Source organism: Cimex lectularius, unplaced genomic scaffold, assembly GCF_000648675.2.
Source record: "Cimex lectularius strain Harlan isolate CLEC.00 unplaced genomic scaffold, Clec_2.1 scaffold236, whole genome shotgun sequence".
Classification (NCBI taxonomy): domain Eukaryota; kingdom Metazoa; phylum Arthropoda; class Insecta; order Hemiptera; family Cimicidae; genus Cimex; species Cimex lectularius.
The window spans coordinates 225,991-242,358 of NW_019392957.1; the positions used below are offsets into that span (position 1 = coordinate 225,991).

The window sequence follows — 16,368 nt, forward strand, 5'->3', positions numbered from 1 at the left end:
TAATAGCAATTAAAAATGGTTAATTTTATATTAAAATGTGTCAATTTGAAGCTAGAAAACGCTACATAATTAAAAATTAAACAAATTGTAACAAGATAATTTTAATCAAAGAAAGTTAATTTGATGTGAAAATGGTTACTGGGGCTGAAAAGAACTACATATCTACTGGATAAATATAAAACAAATAAAAAACAAAAATAAACAATAAAACCACAGAAAATTAACCTGATTTTATCAATGTAGGATGGAGGGTCATAAAGAAAGAACTGCATAACAAATATATTTGAAAAAATTAAATTTTCAATGTGCAGTTACTACTTCTTCTGACTGTCCTTCATCAGTCTATCAGAGTTTCAACTCTTTCCTACGTTTATTATACAATATGTTAACAACAAATAATTAAATTGTTTATTAATATTAATTACACTTATAATATTAGAAGAGATAGTTTATAACTCAAGAGGCCCCTTCAACCCAAGAGTTTGGGACTAAGTAAACTGTTTGTAGACGTATGGTTGTTTTTATAAAAACTAACTATAATACAGTTTATTTAGAAATATTTATTCTTTTTTATAAATACATATATAAATAATCAAAATACTTTAAAATACATTATTTTTTTATTGGTTCTCTTGATGAGTACAAGTGTAGTTAAAAGGATCGTTTTTAGAAATAAATATATATCTATTTAATTTATTTAAGTTTGTTATGTTTGTAGATATTAATTTGTTGTTGTTTTTGTTTTATAAGTGTTATTTTTTATTTGTTGTTGCGTTAAAAAAAGTAAGAAAAAGAAAATAAGAGATAAAGATTATCGGTACGGTTTGTACATGCTGGGGTTTTTGACCTTCGTATCTTTCTCGTTCCTTGTTTTCTTTTTTCTCACGGGAGAAAATTTAACAATTATTGCCCCCCCTCGCAAGAAAATAAATAAATGATTTATTTTTGGAATTGTGAAAGGCTGGAGGCTGTTCGTAAGGGAAATTTGACGGGCCGCGTGGCCAGCCTGGAGCCGGACCCGTACGAACCTCAACCCAGGGAAAAGGATTGTAGAGATCGCCGTACACGGTTGTTCTATCTTAGGAAAACAAATCAACCCGTGGAAAAATCATCAAAAGCTCAGAGGCGTTGGATTTAGACCGGAGAAACGCCGGCCTTTTAAGCTTTTCCTCAAGCTTTTTACCGACCCGTTCCACCGGGGCAAGAACCCTCTCAGATGAAGGGTACAAACTAGGTTCATCACTTGGCCTTTTTTTACCCGACTGACTTTTTCAACTTAAGCTTCCACTTAGGTGAGTGACTTTTTTTATCCGTTTTATTTAAAATTTATATTTTGTTTTATATAAAAAAAGGATTTTTTTATAAAATCGATTAAGGACGGCGGATGGGATGTCACAGGCCGTCTCTGGAAACCGGCGCGGTTTCCAGCGGATAAGCAGGCGCTTTAAAAAATGGACAGTACTTTTCAGGCGGGAGATAAAAAAAATCGCCTTACAGCACACTTTAAATATCAGGGAAAAAATCCTAATTACACACGGACAAATAAATAATTAAAAATTGAACAGAGAAGAAAAAAAAATTCAACTTAATCTCAAGCCTGATTTAAATAAAAATCAATTTTGATAAGCAATACGAAAAAATAGACAGATTATTTAAAGGATGTTTTAAAATAGGGTTTGAGGTCGTGCGAGCGCTAGAATCGCCGGTTTGGATTTGGAAAAGGCCCCAAATATCGAAAGCTTCCTTTATATTCCGCCAGCTTAATCATAATATGGGGATTTAAAAAAAGCCCTTTTTGTAAGTCTTTCCAGGCCATCGAAGAAATACGCAAACTCGAGGGAATTTCGTTCAAGATCTCTGAGACGAAAACCCAGAGATCGATATCAGAGGTGCACTCGGACGCACCTGTTTGTGCCAATTTTCGTGCAGTGTCACTATTTCATATCGAACACTGTGTAGTACAAGACGGGAGGGAAGTAGTTCCATTAGGAGAAATATGCAGAAAAAAACTCAATTTCTAATTAGTCATGATTAGAATGATGGCCCAGTTCAGTTGAAAGTATGATTTAAATGCGCTTCTCCGAAAACACCCAAATTTAGAATTAATTGAACCAACGCCTTCATGATTTTCACCCACTAATCGTTCAATTGTACAAAAGAACACGAGCTTAGCATACATTGTACGCCATTAGCTTTGGCGAAATGATAACGACATCTAATTAGGCATAAATTGCGAAATAAACCAGTTCAAGACAATGCCTTTGCCTTTTATTCCAGTTTTCATGCATGTTTCCTACTTAAAAAAACAAAAGTCAAACTTTTTCGAGGGCATTTGAATACGCAGTCATATGAACCCTCGGGGGGCCGTTGTTTATGAAAAAAGCCCATATGTCAGGTTCGTATCTGGCCCCTGGATTCGAACCTGCGACTTTTACCTTACAGTGATGAGCGCCGTGTCAACGCCTAAACCGTTGCGGCACCCCAATAAACTTTAATTACATTGTACTCCTGGAAGGCCAGATATTTTAAGCATAAATATACTTAAAAAAACGAAAAACTATCTTTAGTTTGAAAGGTCAGATGGATAGTTGGTCTTTACAAGATGGTAAAGACAATAAAGTTCTCCTCCCCCCTAGAGTGGTAGAATCGAACAAACATTTCCCCACTTGGCTTTACCACACATTCTTGAAAAATGTGTATCAAAATTAATTAAAATTGCGGATATTGTTTAAACCATTAGAATTTAACTCTTTATAAAATAATAATATTCTAATTCCTAATATTGGGCGAAATAGTTACTCACAGTTCTAGCATGTCGGCTACGAAAAATAGAAACACTTCATCTTAATCACCGAGAAATAAAAAATAAAAACAAATTTAGCATTCATTGAACCAAGGCCTGCATTATTATCACCATCTAAGCAGAATTCAATTGTACAAAAGAACCCGAGCTTAGCAAATTTTGCATAAACTGTATTTCATCAGTTTTGCCGAAATTTGCTTGATCATAAGTTGCGAAATATCCCGTTTAAGAAAATTTTCATTGCCTTTTTGCTCGACTCTTAAAATGGCAATCGAAAACACGTTTTGCCCTTGGAAGGCCAGTTGTTTTGAGCTAAATAAATATGCTTTTTAAAATAGCAAAACTGTCTTGAATTTGAACTGGTCAGCAATAGAAAAGTTAGAAGATGGATTTGGTTTAGAATTTCAACATAAATAAAGTCCCCCCCCCTAGAGTGGTATGAATCGAACAAACATTTCCTCCCTTCGCGTTACGATTATTCTTGAAAAATTTGAATAAAAATTACTTAATATTGTGGAAATTGTTTAAACCATTAAAATTTACCTCTTTACGTTCTATTCTAATGTAAAGATTAATTAAACTAAAATAATATAATTTATAATATTGGGTAAAATAATTTCCCACAAATCTAGCTTATTGGCTAGGGAAAAAATAAAACCAATTAAACATAATCATCACCTCGAAACAAAAAACCCAACTTTAGCATTAATTGAACCAACGTATTTATGATTTTCCCCCACTAATCATAATTAAATTGTACAAAAGAACCCGAATTTAGGAAATTTAGCATAAACTGTAGGTTATCAATTTTGACGAAATTATAACATAACTTTGTCATAAGTTGCGAAATATTCCATTTAAGAAAATTTTCATTGCCTTTTTGCTCGTCTCATCGCTTAAAATGGCAAAAAATCAAATACTACTTTAAACACGTTTTACTCCTCGAAGGCCACTTGTTTTAAGCATAAATGCTTTAACAAGGTAAAAATTATCCTTAGGTTGAAATCGTCAGCAACAAAAATCTTAGAATGTTTTTAGTATAAATTGTGTCAATTTGGGCGAAATGAAAATAAATCTAAAATTGGTGCAAGACAGTGCTCATTGCCTGTTTTTCCAGTTTTCATTTACGACTCGTTACATAAAAAGCAAAAAACATCAAAAACCACTTTAAACGTTTTACCCTTAGAAGGACAGTTGTTTTAAGCATTCATATCCATTAAAAAGCAAAATATCTACCTTAAGTTCGAACTAGTCAGCAAGAGTAAAGTTAAAAGATTGATTTGATTTGGATTTCAACAAATATAAACGACTCCCCCTCTCAAGAATAGCTCGAACAACTTATTTTCGAAATATGTGAATAAACATTATTATAAAAAAATACATATATTTTGAACGGTTCAAATTTACCTGCTTATTCTTTATTCTATTAGAAAGTTTAATCACACTAAAATAAAAACAATCTATTATTGGATATAATTTCTAATATTGGGTGAAATAGTTTCCAAAAAACCTACCTTGTTGGCTAGGAAAAAAATAAAAACATTAAAAAAAATCGTAATAAAATGCGAGAATATACGATTGGTTAATTGTATCTTTTGAATCTTCATTGGGTCAAGATGGAACATGTTGCTTGAAAATGTTTTTACATGTTTTCTTGCACGTCTTCCCACATAAAAAGAAATCAAACATTTCTTAAACACGTTTTACCCCTGTAAGGTCAGTTGTTATAGACATAAATTTTCTTTAAAATATTTAAAAAAAATCTTTTGATTGAAATGGTCAGCAAATTTTAAAGAAGTCTCAAAGAAAAGTATATTTTCTCTTCTGACTTTTATGATAACCAGTTCCTTATTGAAATTAGTACAATTTCCCGATATTTAGCTTTTATTAAAATTGACCAATGGATTTGTGGATCTTTTGTGGCCTATATTTATTTTTCTAAGTGAAAAGATCCCAATAAGGTAGGGCATTTCGAGAAAAGGGAAAGAATTTCCCTCTGGAAAATTGTAGTGTAAATTATCTTAAGAAGATGATTTTAAATAAATTTGAAAACTCACATTCATCTGTTCTTTACGAAAATATTGCCAAGTATTATTTCTATAAGAAAAAATAAGTTTTGTAGGTACTTTCCTATTTTATTTACTTAAATTCTGTCCTGTAATCATTTTTATAATAGCCAAACATTTTTAAAAATTAATTTAGGCAATAAACGTACAAAAATACACAGGGAAATGTTTTGAAATAATTTAATTAAAACTTGCAAATCTAAGAAAAAGAAAGACTTTTTTGTAGTTTGGTATAAAATAGATTAGCATCAGTCGATAAGAAAAAAATCAGTCCTTTGTTCTTTATGAAAATAGTCTCCCATTCTTTATAGGATTAAATAAGTGAGGAAAATATTGCAAGAACTGAAAAATGAAGAATCGTTTTTTTCCTTTAATCTAGATTATTTAACCTTTTTTTATTAGATACTAAATCTAATGATATATTTGATATCTGGCCTGTATTTTTTTTTTTTACAAAAGTCGTCAATTTTTTACGACTGATCAAACATACAGTCGCAATAAATTCAGATTTCAGATCTCCCTGATTCCTCAGTCGTGAATCTTTTAATTTTTAATATTGGATGAAATAATGTTCAACTTGTTTCTTTGAAAAGTTAGTTTGTTTCGTTCACAAAACACGAAATAACAATTACAAGAAATTTAACGATTTGCATGTTATTGGGTTGTCCGGAAAATAATGCAGGATTTTAAGTTTTCATTAAAAAAAATCTATATAAAATATTCTGTTTACGTTTACAGGATTACTCATTTGTATGNCTCAACACGACACGCAAGGATGGCACAATTACACAGAAGACAAACACTTTGAGCCCTGAAGATGATCTCAATAAAAGATCGAAACGTTGGCTCGATAAAGAAAATGTTTTTCTGAAACCTACATCACACCCGACCGCATCTCACGATATCTGAATAACTATCGATTAACGGTCACTAATCTCTACACATTTCTTCTGATGGTTTGACTCTTCAATTCCAATTTTTCATTAATTATTGCAGCTTGAAATCAAGATACAAAGTTAACTTTTTTTAATGTAACAGAGCAGTCTATGTTTAGGCGATTCCTTGGAATTCCCACTGGACAGATCGTCATGTTGTTTGCAAATTATATTTGTATTTTTGTAGGATTGCCAACGGCGGACCTTGACTTTCCTCCTTTGTAATTAATTGGTTTGTTTTGCCGCGAAAAAAAGTGCAAGTCATTTGCTCTTTTTATAGGAAATAAATTTCACAATGCGTACAATAATTCATTCAAAAGGGCGAAGAGTTAGCCTAGAAAAAGTAAATAAATAAATTATGTGTTTTATCCATGTTGTTTACGAAATGATGAACTTGTAGTCTGGTCGATAACGATTTACATCCTGGAAAATGAATAGATAACGACAACCAACTGGAAAGCTACTCTCGTCCGTAACGACTGGATATACATCGATCTTAGTTAGCAATAGGCACCAGACTAATCTTTGTTTAATATTTTGAGAAAAATATACACCGTTTTAAGAATATTTTAATTCCATTATATTTCATGGTCCGATTGACCGAATAACGTCGTTCAATTAATTAATCGTTATGTAAGGTATTGGTTGAAATGAAAAAGTTAGAGTCACGAGCGGGATCCGAACCCACGACCTTCGGCTAAATACGCCGCTGCTACTTCCATCCACTCGGACACCAACTTACCATCTCAAGCTACCTTTCCAATTTTCTCTCCTTTTTTGTCATTGTATATTTTAATAACTTTTTCGAGGTTACGTTATGCATGATATTTACTGAAGGAATGAAATTAAATCAATTGACGTAGCCGACGAATTACAATTAAAATTTATTAATCAAAAATAGAATAATCAATTTCAAACATAGTGAAAGTGAAATACAAACATAGTGAAAGTTACATATTATATCACGTTTAGACAGTATTTTTCTCAGTTCAAACCAACTCAATAAAATGGGTTGTGTCTACCCAAATGTATTCTTTTAAGAGTCGATTGTCCAAATAGTCCCTACATCTATTTTTACTTATTATTTAGAAATCGTGAGATGCGGTCTGTGTGATGTAGGTTTAAAAACACATTTTCTTTATCGTGTCAATGTTTAGATATTTATTGAGATAATAGATAATTATTATTATTTATTGTTTAAAGTATAGACATACATGTAAGATGTGAAAATGAATTTATACCAAGAACACAATATAGAAATTTTAGGTTTAATCAAAGTATTTGTACCACTGTGTAGATGTGTCATTGTTGTGTGTCGTGTTGGTAGTGGTGTTTTTTTTTTTTTTTGTAACAATGGATACCAGGGACTGGAGGAGTTCCCTGACTGAAGCTGTACAGCTTATTGTACTTTATCCCTGGCTCTATATTTTTTTTTTTTTTGGGCTATTAGAAAGTTTATGCAATAAATATATGATACAGAGGGTAAATTTTTTATTCTTGGGATTAGGATAAGAAATGTTCCTACTGAATGTAGGATCTTTTCAACTTTAAGATGGAACAATGTTGTATTCATTTGTAATAAAAATTGAGTGTCGTGCATTGATGTTCATCAGATCAGCAGGAATTTCAGGAGAACCAGCTCCTCCCTAAAAAAAAAAAATAATAATAATTAAATTCACTAATTTCGTGGTCCGCTTGACCAATAATAATAATCTTTTTTACAGATCAAAATTAATTGATGACCTTTGTAAAAATTAATGTAGACTCAGTTATCCCGTAAACCGAATGGAAAGTACCTTAAAAAAACCTTTAAAGATCTTTAAAGTTCTCTAAAATGAAGAATTTCCAAATTTTTAAGCAAGATTTGGCTAACTTCTTTAATCTTACATTGTACTGTAGAAATTAAATGAAGATTCGTTGTTGGATCATTAGATTTCATCATAAAAAATAAATAAATCTGAAAGCCAACTAAAATTTATTTTAAAAAAAAGTAACAAGATGAAAGACAATGAAATTTGCCCTGATGATGATCTTAAAATAGGTCGTAAGCTTGCCAATAACAATTGAATTTGTTTTTTCATCCAGACCACACCGAGATCCAGATTATTCTGGAAAATTATTATTATTAGTCAAAATGACATCATGAAAAACCTCAAATCCTCTTTGACATGGAAATATGTGCTTTTTTAAATATGTACTGGCTAGGAATTTGTATAGTATGACATAAGAACTAATCGTTTTAAGGCAAGAAATATGATACTTCGGCCAATCTAAAGGACTGAGGATTAAACTTTTTTGTGTTTTATATTTTCATCAATTTAGCGTTATTTTACTGGTGCTATGTGTTATAAAACCGTGGAAAAAAATGATTTCACTGTTACTACCGACCCGAGTTGTAATTATAAAACTTGGCAGTACGAAAAACGAATTTTTCTGAATTCGATCACCCGGCGAAAATGAATTGAACGTTTCATCTCGGGAGAATTGCTGAAAGTGAAATAATGTACGATTATGCTTTTGATAAGCTTCCGAAAAGAGGGTGCAGGATTGTATTTTTAAAACAATTTAATCTCTTACAATTCCAAGACGAGATTTTAGCAACTCGCACTTTTCCCGATTAGCCCCCTTTAATAAAAGAAAGCACTGGTTTGTGATAAAAAATTTATTATTGATCGATTATTGATCCTTTTACGGCATAATTGTGTCACCGTGTAACAAAGTCGACATTTTATTCAGCTAATAGCAAAGGGGCCTAAAGGTGAAAAATTGTATTACATAAATTAAAAGAAAACCCGAATCGTCCAAACGAATGATAAATGAAACATTATTAAACAGAAAAATCGATCACTAGGACGAATTAATTACGGTTTAGCTAGGTCGATTCTTCAAAAGTATTAAATAATAGTACTGTGGAATAAGGTTGGAACAATTTTAATTAACTTACAGGTACGCAGTTAAAATATAAAAATGTCATCACGCCATCTTCACTACTATTTGAACTATGTACACATATATAGGGATGGGGTACGAGTCTACCCAGGCATTTAACCCCTCGTTTCTTGGTCGCCCACCCTGCATAATATATATATATGTGTGTGTGCACACATATAAGTAACTTAACTCTAATAATAAATAAATACTAAAAATACATTTAACAGATATATCACATGAATGTTCCATCATAGCCTGTTTTTATTGAATAAATAAATATATAAATAGCTTTCATTTACTTATTTTTTTACTAATGTGTATTGTTCAGATTCTAGGAGGGGTGGGATTTTCTTGCTCCAAAATCTCGCTGTAAATTATATTTAGATCATTCAGGTCCTTTTTTAGATTACATGACATATCTTGATGAATGCACATCAATTCTTGAAAACCCTACGACCTTTGTTATGCTCTGTAGTCATAATCTCAACTATGTCAAAATCGAAATTACGATTACTACTTAATTGTGTTCTAGTCTAGAGAAATGTTTAGATTAAAAGATATCACGATTTTCCGACGCCAGGACGTGATATCTTTCAAAATCGATAAAAAGCGAAATTACTCTGAAATGGTTGAGAATCGGACCATGGACAATATGAACTTTTTTGTTCATTTTAGGGTGAAGAATCTACTGGAGAAGTTTGTAGCACGAGTAGCAATTCACCCTGTATATAATGTGAGGGACGGGTCATTGGCATTTCGTTGGTACTGTACTTCCAAAGTATTGTATCCTTTCATGAATGTATTTATTAGTGTGAGTGGTTGTGTGTAAGTGGACGTGGCTGTCGAGGAATATCGAGTGCTCCACGGGCCTGTCAAACAATTTTAGTTTAGTGTATGAGTGGAATTTGTAAATACCATTTGAATGTATTTATTAGCGTGAAAGAAAGGCTGCAAGATCACGATAATGTTTTGACTCCGATTTGGTTGTAGTGTAGGCCGTAAATTAGTATGAATGCGAATTGAGACAATGTGTTTAAATATTATATTTATGTATTTTAATTTGCTGTTAAATGTATTTTTAGTATTTATTTATTATTAGAGGTATTGCATATATGTGTTTCAATAGTAGTGAAGATGGAGTTTTTTATACAGTGTAAACGCTTTTAAATTTACGTACATTATGTTTTCAAGAATCTGTGATATGTTCATATGAATGTAAAATTAATTAAACCTGTTCTCTGTAAACCCTGAAGAAGACAAAATATATCGTGAAACCTTGGCGTTGGTACGATAGCACTATTTGTTTTTCTGACCACAACACTAATCCACTTGACTATTATTGAATAAAGGCTGAATACAATTAGTTTAAAAGGATTAAGTTAAAAAAATCTTTTTATCGCTTTGGATAGAATTAGCCGAGTGGATGGAATTTCTTCCTTGGGAAAAAATGATAATTTACCTGATAATATTATAATATTAATATATTTAGCGTTTATTGAATATAAAACTTAATTTTACACACGAAAATGAGTCATAATTATGAGCTTTGGCCTTCCTTTTATTAAATTATTTTTTTGTTTTGATTAAATAATTTTTATAATAATTATCATAATTTGATGTCTAAACTTAAGGGAATTTTTTATACACTTATTAAGTTAAATCCTGCACTTTATAATATTTTTTAAAAATTATTTTCGCAGCATATTTGATTAAAAACCTCACAGTTCACTGGGTCGCGTTCAATTAAAAACCCACGTGTTTATGATAGAGCTTAATCGGTTTTGAACGGTGGGTTAATTCCTGGTTCGGATGGTGGTCCGGGTCGAGTTGTTGCGAGCTGTTTCATCACCACCTGGCCCCGTTGACCGATAGGAATTCCGCTTCCGCAGCGACGAGAACAAACGGACCCAAAAGAGCTAGGCGAACGTGGAGTAAAATTGTTGAGGGCTTTGAATAGCGAGGGGAGGGGAGGGGGCAAAAATGAAATCTCGGCTTGTTCAAACTTAATAATTTTTAGACAGATAGTGAAAAATTTACCTTTATAAAAATTAATACAGGTTAAAGATGGTTATTGGTTAAAGATTATTATAGCTAATAAAATAGAAACTTTCTTTTTTCTAGGTAAGTTACATGTTTCCAAAAATACAGCCTTTTGTTTCTTATATAAATTAGCTATACTATTGGCCATTAATTTTATACGAAATCTGCTAAAAAAAAATTTTTTATAAACTGGTCCAATCTTGAATTCTGTTTTCTATTTTTTATTAATTGTGTTAAAATGCTTTATTATTGTTGCTAAAAGGTGAGAAGCTTTATTTTCATTAGGTAAGCAACATGCTGCAAAGTATTTAGGCTTCTTTTTGAAATATAATTTAGCCAATCCCATTGGGCTTTAATTGTATACAAAATCTAGCATATAGACTGGCTAGGAGTCTTTACGGTAGATCATAGGAAAGAGTCGTTTTAATGCAAGTAGAGGGTTAGCTTTTTTCTATAAATTGTTAAAATTGACATACTTTCATAAATTTGGCCTTAATTTATTTTATATTGCTACTGTGTATTATGTGATATATTTGATATTGTGTATTATACATGAAAGTTAAAAGATAGCAAAAGATAAGCCATTAACCTTTTGGTATGATTTCGAAATGGCTAGTGCAAGTTTGCGGATTTTCTTTTTTAAATCTAATCCTATAGAATTTGATGACGGGATTTTCGCAACTCACACTTTTGATAATTAGCCTCTTGATAAACCCTGGCTTGTGATATTAATTTAATATTCGAAGTTGGTGGGAGGGACAATCGTTTGCCTTTTAGCAAAACTTTCGAACCCAAAACACAAGATTATATCAAATCAGAACGTTAGTTTTTTCTTTGGATGGGGAGGGGGTATTACGATTAGATTTTCAGTTATCATAAAAAACTAATATTTAACAAATAGCGAACTAAAATTTACGGGAAAAAGGCTTGTAAACGTGAAAGTAGACAGAAGAGTAGCACTGTAGGTGGGGATACCCTTTATAATTCAGTGACATTCAAATCTTGGTGTGTGGTTGCTTGTAACTGTTATTTCATGTTATGTGATGTATAAAAACTTTTTAAGAAGAGAGTTAACATTATTTAATCCAAAATTAGAAGTTTTACGACTGGGGGATCAGACAGATCTGCACTCGGGTATTATAAGTTTGTAATATGCTACTGTTTGACCAGTCGTAAAAAAATGACTACTTTCGTAAAAAAATAATATAGGCCAAATATCAAGTGCATTTGGTATCCTACAAAAAAAGTTCATGGTTAAATTATTTACATTGTAGAAAAAACAAAACGATGCTTCATTTTTCAAGAGTTCTTGCAAGATTTTCCTAAATTATTTAAACCTGTAAACAGTCGCGACCGTTTTCATAAAGAACAAAGGAATGTCTTGTCTCAACCTAATTTTTTTTCTATTTGCAACCATTAATTAAATTCTTTCAAAACATTTCGCTGTTCATTTTTGTAAGTTTTTGCCCAAAGTGAATAATGTAATATAAAATGAAACAATTTATTATTATATGGCCTTTATAAAAATTATTTTAGGGCAGAATCAGTAAAATTGGAAAGTGCCTACAAAACGTTAAAAGTCTGGGATTTGGTCTATTTGCCTTGCAATTAACAGAATTGAGCAGAATTCAAAGTTTTATAACTTTTTTTTAAATAAATATTTGGTACAATTTTCTATAATTATTTATAACAATATTTTCTTAAGGAACGGAAGAATTTCAAATTTTTTTAAACTTATCGTCTTAAGCTAATCTGCTTTACGTTAAGCCATTTTAGTGGGAAACCATTTTCTTTTTCTTGAAATCCCTTAAATTATTATTAACTTATTTAGATCTTTTCACTTAAAAAAATAAATTTAGGCCAGAAATTCTTGGAAAAGAAATACACCAATCAGATCCTTTGGTCAATTTTAAAAAAACCTAAATCGGAAAATTGTACAAATTTCAATAAGTAACTGGATATCACGAAAGTCAGCAGAGAGAACATAATTTCCTTTGAGTCTTTTGATAATTTGCTGACCATTTCAAATTTTTAAAACTTTTTTTAAAAAGTCAGATCTTTTCCTCTGCCTTCCTTGACGGAACTGAAGTACCGCAAGGAATCATCTTAGGTCCTCTCCAATATGCAATACACACCGCCGATATCCGTCTAAATCCTGACATATACATTCGCAGACAACACAATATCTTTTCCTCGCATCAAACCTAAACATAGGTGCCATAAACATCCAACTAAAACATATCCAACAGTAGACAAAAATTGGAGGATAAAAATTGATGAATATAAATGTGTCTACATGGCTTACTCCCAGAGTATTGTCTCCATATAGAGAGCGTGTAGCGTGTGCACGGCGAGTCTTTAAGTTCCCTGTTCCAATTTTTAAATAGGTTATTTTAGATAGATATCTCGTTTTGTTCATTTTGTATATTTTGAGAATGAATGTGTTTATTTGCGAGAGAATAATGTGAGAGGGCCGATGGGTGAATATGTACGACCACCCTAATGTAGTGACATAGTGAATGGTTGTTAATAGGAAGGAATGGATTTGAGAAAGAGTGTGAGTGTGAATTGCTTTAAAAACTGCATGTATTTGAGGCTGATATCACTAAACTATTGACCGCTCTTGGAGCTAACTTAGATTAATTTTTAACTTCTTGGTAAGCCATAAGAGAAATGGCAGATTTAAAATTTCCACAGTCGAAGAGAAAAAAGCCGCTATTAATTTTAAGGGTTTTTAGGTTGTTATTCGAAAGGAAGTTATTTCACGGAGATTTAGTGGCTACATCAGCAATATTTATGCTAACCCTTCGTTTATTTTTGGATTGTTTTATTTTTAATTTTTTTTTATGTGAAATAACTAAGACACAAGTATTGGTGGTGTTTTTTTAAAACCACTTGGGAAAGTGACAGATTTTGGTTGTTTACACCTCCATTTTGGGTTCGTAGATCAAATTCGAACCGTCTGCGTTCGAAAATAACCGAGCTATTACAAAAGGGGCAAAAAGACAAGCCAAAAATTTTCTTTTTCTCTCTCCATCTCTCTCCGCTTTTAAATTTCGGCCAGAACCCGCCCTAGTAAACAGCCTGTTTACCATCTATAAATAAAGATTCCATATCCGAAGCAGGCAGTCTATTCCCACGGGATCTGGCAAATTTCTGAGTCCAGTTGCACAATTTCTGTCACTGCCCCAGTAGTCAAATCTGTTGTTCCGTTCATAAGTAAATATTTGAGACATTCCTTGATCCCTCCACCCTCATTATTAATAAATCGAAATGAATCAGTTCGCCATTTTCATATTGAGAGGGAATTCTTTAGACATGAATCGCTTTATCGGATTTTTCCCGAAAGGGTTTATATCCCGCTTTGATTCGTCTTATTTTTCTTTAAAGAAAACATCTCTTATCGCATATTTTTAAACACAATACATTTAAAACAATAGAAATAACAGAAATTGTGCAAAAGAAACATAAATATTGATTGTTGGACAGCATAATAGCGTTCGTTATTCTTTTATTACGACTGTCAGGTTGTTGAGAATTTCCTTTTTGCCTTATTAATATTTTTTTAAATTGTTTACTGCAACAACTGGTTAAAATTATATCTATAAACAACTTATAACTGGAATACTTACCAAGTGTGTCAAAAGCACGTGCTGTGCCCCTCCCCGAAAACCTGAGCCGGAAACGAGGAATCGTCGTTACCCGAAGAATATGTCATACCCGATTGACACACGGGACTAAGCCCGGGCAGGTGCCCCTGCAGAGAAAGGTTGCTCAATGTGCCCCCACATAATAGAGGCGAGTCATGCTTTGGCTCCTTACAGAGTACGTGTAGGCATGCCGCCGAATTTAAGAATGGTCCTCGGGCACAGTAGCGAGTTGTTGGATCCCCTGTTTCGTTTTTTGGAGGACGTGTTTGTTTTTTAATCGTATATAGATCTGCTATATGTGTTTTGTTTGAGTGCGTGTGCACTAATAAATATTAGTGTGAGTAGAGGGTGGGCTAATGCTGAAATATAGCGTCACCTTCGCCTCTCCAGCAGTGTGTTTAAGGTCGATGGTGAAATATTTATGCAAGTCATCAACCCTTTAGATTTATTATATTGTGTATAGGTCGATGGAGGAGTATTGAGTACTCCACCGACTAATTAGTATGATTGCATTGTACATAGGTGTTAATGTATTTATTTGCGCGATTGTATTATTGCAGTTAGTTTTAGGCTAGGTTATAGTTTGCATGTGTTGGGGGCTGAAATGACCTAACTGTCGAAAGGCCACGTTAGTTGAGTATCGACGATGTCCTGGGAATTATCTACTAGCGACCTAGCAACATATAACGGGGTAAGTGAACCCCCTAAGGTCTAAGGTATAGACTGTCCAGGTTAGCACATCTAGGAGTGACAATCCTTCGGGGTGATTAAAGCCCAAGTACTTACCATTCGCGATATTGAAATTCTGACAAATTATTGAACACGTATAAAGAGCCTTCTGCTCAACCTTTCCTTCTCATCGTTAATAAATCCACAATTCTTCAATTAACTGGCCGCTTTGATTAATTTAATATTCTTATTTTATTCAGGATTTATCATTAACTATTTCTCAGTGCATCAAAAGTAAATAAATACTGCTCTATTGTACACGTTGTATCGTTCTACAACTACTGACAATCAACCTGTTTGTTAATTAGCATAGCAGTTGAAAACCTTTAAGTAATTATGGCCAATTTGACCAAATCTAAAAGGTTTAGATTATCAAGTACCAAAAGCACAAGTCTTATCGATTTATTCATAAGCAGCACTCACGATAACGCGATTTTTCACAAAGGTTGTCATTATTTGGAAATTCAATAAAGTTTGGACGTTATTAACGAAGTGTAAATTAGCAGGGAGTAACAACTTGTGTATAAACGCCTGCGATGAAGTTTGATTTTAATCAGGACTTGACGGCAGTTTGATCGTTTCTGAATACCCTCATTGTACTGTCTAATCTAGCTTTTGATGTAATGTGTGTAAAGCTTTTCCTTCGAGATTTTCCCCATAGGGCATGAATCCGCATACAAATTATTTTCTTTTATGACCTAATTACATTCAACTAGAGAAATTCATTGTTTTATCCAAATTTATCTCCATATAAAACCGAGTTTACTAGAAAATGAGGGAACAAAACAATGACATTTGATATCTTCAAAGCTGTTTTTTCCCCTCCATCCTATGTTTGGGTAACACTGTGGACAACACTGATTCCGGTTCGTGAGATTGTTTTGTTTAGTTCCCTAAGCCCTGCAACCTTGTGGCTTGTTGCGCTTCTTTTAAATTGATTTCTTGTTTTGGGGAGGTCACTGAGGTTTTAAGGTCATTTTCCCTGGGACTTGGTACCCTAAGTTATTTTAATATTGAGAGGTTGTTTCACATTCGAAGTTAATATGACAGTTACTTCCTCTTCAGTGCATACTAATAGGCTCATTGTTATAGACAGATTGTGGGTGTTTTATCACATGCCTGTGACTACCACTCCCTTGAGTTGTACATTGTTTAATCGTAGCAGCTAATATTGACGAGGGTCGTTTAACTAGGTTTCTTGTATAGGCATCACT

General features: G+C 32.6%; 1 protein-coding gene across 2 annotated transcripts in view; it reads left to right on the forward strand.

Annotated features, from left to right (window-relative positions):
- Nucleotides 1-1,020: 1,020 nt before the first annotated feature.
- Nucleotides 1,021-16,368, forward strand: part of LOC106666316 (protein FAM13A) — an 81,407-nt gene continuing 66,059 nt past the window's right edge. For both annotated transcript variants that reach the window (XM_014393407.2, XM_014393401.2), the window contains exon 1: nt 1,021-1,292. The gene's annotated coding sequence lies outside the window, so the exon portion shown is untranslated. The remainder of the gene's footprint in view (nt 1,293-16,368) is intronic.